General features: G+C 33.6%; 1 long non-coding RNA gene across 1 annotated transcript; it reads right to left on the reverse strand.

Moving 5' to 3' along the window:
- Positions 1-1,227: 1,227 nt before the first annotated feature.
- LOC117112084 lies at positions 1,228-2,781 on the reverse strand. The gene is made up of 3 exons (XR_004445977.1): positions 2,687-2,781; positions 1,951-2,031; positions 1,228-1,353 (listed from the first exon to the last, which is right to left on the reverse strand). It is a non-coding gene; the product is annotated as an uncharacterized LOC117112084 (long non-coding RNA).
- Positions 2,782-4,979: the final 2,198 nt, after the last annotated feature.

Genomic DNA, 4,979 nt, shown 5'->3' on the forward strand with positions numbered 1-4,979 from the left:
ACACCTCGACCGCACAATTATAAACAGCAATCTTGCTCTATACATTATAGAATACTCTGCCACTTTATAGTGTCGTACGAATTGTAGCAAAATCAAAGGTTGAATATTTTCTAAAAAATGGATATGTTGTAAAATAGTCATCACTGAATATAAAAAAGTATGTACAACATTTTTTTTATGCGGAGGTGGGTAGCCAACAATTTCAAAATGGCCGCCATTTTTAAACCTTTTATTACCAATAATTGTACTTTTACGATATTAAAAGATGCTAATATACTAAATATTATTTCACATAAGTGACAAAAAATATAAAATAACATTTTACCTCAAATGTGCAAAGCTCATATCCAAAATGGACCCCAATTTAATTATTTTAGCTATTTTTAGCATATATGTAAATTCAGTTAATTACCTAATTAGTCCTTGTCTATTGTGCAACATATTCGATTAAAAAAAATACAGCCAAAAAATGCGACCATCTAAAGTTTGCTGCACAATAACATCTAAATAATAATAATAATAGTAAATAGGATTTGTGTCGTGACATCACCTTCTTTAAATAACTTTAAGAAATTGTTAAAATCTCTTATTTCATCTTTTCTACATCCCGTTCAGTTTTGTTTTTGTTTTTGTTTTTTGTTTGTATTTTTTTTTGTTATCGTGATTTTTGTTGTAAATTTGCCGTTGGAGTTATTTGTATTCTGAGTTTTGAGTTGACTTTCTTCATTATTTGTACTATTAAATTATATTATTATTATTATTATTATTATTATTATTATTATTATTATTATTATTATTCTTTCTTTAGGCACACAACATAATGTGCCAAGGATTGCCAATAGCGAATATATATCACTGTCCTACTTGTAGGTGACAATCCATACACAAGACAAACATAAACACACACACACACGATGCTTTACACAAACTAAATCTCAATATGAGATTTAGGGAGTGGAGTTGTTTATGTCGTGAGAAAAAATCCTGCAACTGGCAGGAATTGAACCCAGGACCCTGGGATTGGAATGCAAGCATCTTAACCACCAAGCTATTCAACTCCACTCAAATATCACCATTCATTCGTGCATTGATTCATTGATTCTTTCATTCTTTCGTGTATAAGAGACAGGCATATACGTTTCTAACAAAACATGCAGCTCACTTCAAAAAGTGAGTGTAGGCCTACTTACGAGTGTGTGTACAGCCTGTCTCTTATACACATCTAGACTATCACGGCCCCGGCATTGATTTCTGCATCAGTTATAGGCGTTCCACATTCGGTATTAGTCAGCATACCATCAGAATTATCTCCTACACGAACCTGGGCGCCAGCCAATCGTTCCTTGCAGCAATCTGAGTATATTTAATGGTATCAAATTTATACATTATCTGTCAATAAATACTGCCAAACAATATATTTTCTAATTGTGCCATTGTTATGCTTGGAAATATTAAAGGCTTCTAATGATGCATTACATAATTTTTTTTTAAAATAAATGATTTATTCGAAATTTTGTACTGGTTCATATTCTCATGTGTATATCGGATTCTGCATACTCAGCTTGAACACAGAGTATACCAACGAAAGTCAGAGAGAGCATCGGGTGGAAGTGAACCAGTATCAAAGATTAACAGTTACTCTATGATATTCATCATTCATCCTTCTCAGTATTTCTCAATCTCAATCAAACCATCTGTTAATATTCTCCATGCCGCTGTCTCTTCTTTCAATACCAGCTCATCTCTCCAGCTCCCTCCTTAGTCTGCCCCTCTTTCTTCTTTCATATAGCGGTACACCTCCATTTAGTTTTTTGAATGCACTACTACGTGCCTTTGATTTATTTGCTTAGTGTAAGTCATTGCCGATAATGCTTCAGTGGAAGTTCGTATTTATTGCTAGCATTATTATATATTATTGAAATATCCTATAATATGGACGCATTGACATACCTTCTCGATTGTAAATTCTCACATATGCAATCCTGTAGGGCCTTTCTAGATCTACCATCCACCAATTGTTAACTGCTTTCTCTATATGTAAGGATGAATTATTTTTAATATCATCATTGACATCCATAATCAAAATAATAATAATAATAAACAACAACTAAAACAACAGCAATAACAACAACAATAACAATGACAATGACATTATGACGATGACGACAATGATGATGATGAGGATGATGATGACGATGACGGTAACGGCGACAGCGGCGACGACGACGACAATGACAACGATGAAGATGATGAGGAAGAGACGTAACACATCCTTTCAATGCTTACATTTTTTGTGTGCAGTGAAATCATCATCATCATCATCATCATTGAGGGTCATTTAAAGTCCTGCCGTTTTAAACCATTTAAAGGGAATTGAACTTCCCAGACATGGATATAAAAAAAAATGGTAATGCATATCATCACCTTTCTGGAAAGAATCGTCGTAGCCAAGGAAACAATATGCAATTTTAGGGAGGTTCCGGTGTAGGAACGTGGGAAATATATACACAAATGGAAAGGTCAAATGTGGAAAGAGGATACACTTTCGGCGTGTGTCTAGTAATGTTTTTATAATTATTGTTAATTATTGTCAATATTGGCTCTTTAATGAAACTAAAAATTACATAGGCATACACGTTCCTAACAAGGCAATTGGCTCGCTTCAAACGTGTGTACGGCTACTTACGAGTGTGTGAGCAGGAATTTTGTCCGTAGTCAGTATCAGGGTCGCCATCAACTGCCCTTTCTGGGGCTCCATTCCATCCCTCAGAACTCTTCGTAATATATTAGTGAGATCTAAGTAAGAGGGCGGTAGACATTACTCTAAGGAGACGTTAAGTTTACCTGCTCCGCAAAAAAAAATCTTCAAATATCGTTTTACAATTGAAGTCTACTTCAGAAAATTGTATAAAGAAGATATATGTTTAAAGAAAATAAAGGTAAAGCATTTTTGGATTTATTGTGAGTCTTACCTGCGATGGTTGCAGAATACGTTCCAAGATAGACAAATAGGAAAATCAACTTACAGCCCATAATGAAAAACTGCAGTAAGAAAAGGGAAAACAAATAACAAATAGATAGATTGATTTAAGTAAGAAAAATGGAAGAGGAAAACACTTTTGGTGATGATGACGGTGAAAACGATCATAATGATCATAATAGTGGCCATCATTATCGTTACCTAGGGTGCAGCAGTGCTAGGGTGTAAAATCACGGGTGTGCGCGACATAAGGTTTGTTTGAACTGACTATGTAATCTGTTGGTAATTTTCACCTTTATATTCACCATTCTTCTTGACAGAACTCTTACTGACTGTTATAATTAGTTGGTTTTGTAAAAGTTATAGCTATACTAATGTATATAAATACAAAAAAAAAAAAAAAAAAAAAAAAAAACACAAAAATAAAAACAAAAACAAAAAACAGCGTGATTCAGTGAGCTGATACCCTGATACCATGTGAGCTGAACCATGGAAATTTTTAAAAACCTTTAGTTTCTTTTTCAATTCCAACACTTCCCCCTTTTATTTGTAGCTAGAGGGTTGAATTCTCGGTCATAATCATTTAAAACAGAGTTTAAGAGTTGGTCTGTAGTGCAATATAGTTCAGACCTCAGAAAGTCAATAATCCAGGCTTTATAGCCGGGAATTTGTAACAAAAACATTACTTTTCCGAAATGTTTTTTGTTACAAAATGTACGGATCAGAGTTATGGAAAGCCACAGTTTACACCACGTATAGCTCATGTGGACGTTAAAAAAAAATTAGTACAGAATTTGAAATATAAAACCACCATAAAAAAATATAAATGCCTATGGACATACCTTGTTACAGTAACCAGTAAATAACTTTTCACTCGAACTTCACTTTAAATTTAACGTCTGATTCCAGCAGAGGTTGTACGTCAACTGTCAGCAATATCAACCTGGAATATATATATATACATTATGTAAGCATTAATTAGATCAATTATCAAAAGAAATATGTATATGTTAATATACATGTCTATAAAGATCAGTTGTTTGAAATCTCGTAAACTTTTTTAATTAATTACCACATGAATTTTTTTTTTTTATAGCTGCAATACACCGATATTAAAAGTCATTAAATACGTAAGACTTGTTAAGTTTATTAGCTGATAAATTTTTTTTAAGTCGAAAATAAAAAATACCATCCAAGAAAAAATTTGAAACCATCATATGGATCAAAAATTGTCTCTTTCTGAACTATATTAAAGCGTAATAAACAAACGAAAAACTAAACTAAGAACAAAGTAGTTAGCTATATTAGCTAAAAGTTATTTAGCCCTACCTCAACTGATAGGTAAATACTAATGAATAATGCAGGGTGGCCCCCGTCGGGGAGAAAAACCACACTTCGTCAGGGAGAAAACAACAATTAGGCCTATATGTAATTTTTACATATTAGTACACTATAAAATCGATTAAATAAGCCTTTGAAACTCCTAAATTGTTAACATTTCCAGTGGGTCCTTCTGGTAGTGAACTTGGCAGTACGCCGGGAGACCTATTCTCTTCCGAAGATTGTACTGCGCTCTTTAACGTGCACATGGGTCATAAATGCACACAGGCCAACGGCTACGTTTCATCCGAAAGACGGTGCGCTATTGTAACTTGTATTTCAGCCCTCCAGCTTCAGCTGAAACACAATTAGAGCGGCAGCGGTGGGAATTGAACCGGGGACCTAGAGATCTACACGGTTTAGTGCACACACAGTGGCTACCACCAGATTAGCCGACTGAGCTAAGCTGCTCTATGAGAATGTGCCACATGATGAGCCAATTCCAATGTAAAATGAAAATGAATAATAATTATTATTTTATTATCGAATTAATAAGCCGATAAAATATTGTATATTAAAAATATGATAACCAACTATAAAAGGTGTTCATAAACTATATGTAATAAAAACCATAAATATTGCAATTTTCATTTTTATTAGCTAACATTACACCAACATT

Source organism: Anneissia japonica, unplaced genomic scaffold (assembly GCF_011630105.1).
Source record: "Anneissia japonica isolate Jap-2015-1 unplaced genomic scaffold, ASM1163010v1 scaffold14758_len7735_cov133, whole genome shotgun sequence".
Taxonomy (NCBI): Eukaryota; Metazoa; Echinodermata; class Crinoidea; order Comatulida; family Comatulidae; genus Anneissia; species Anneissia japonica.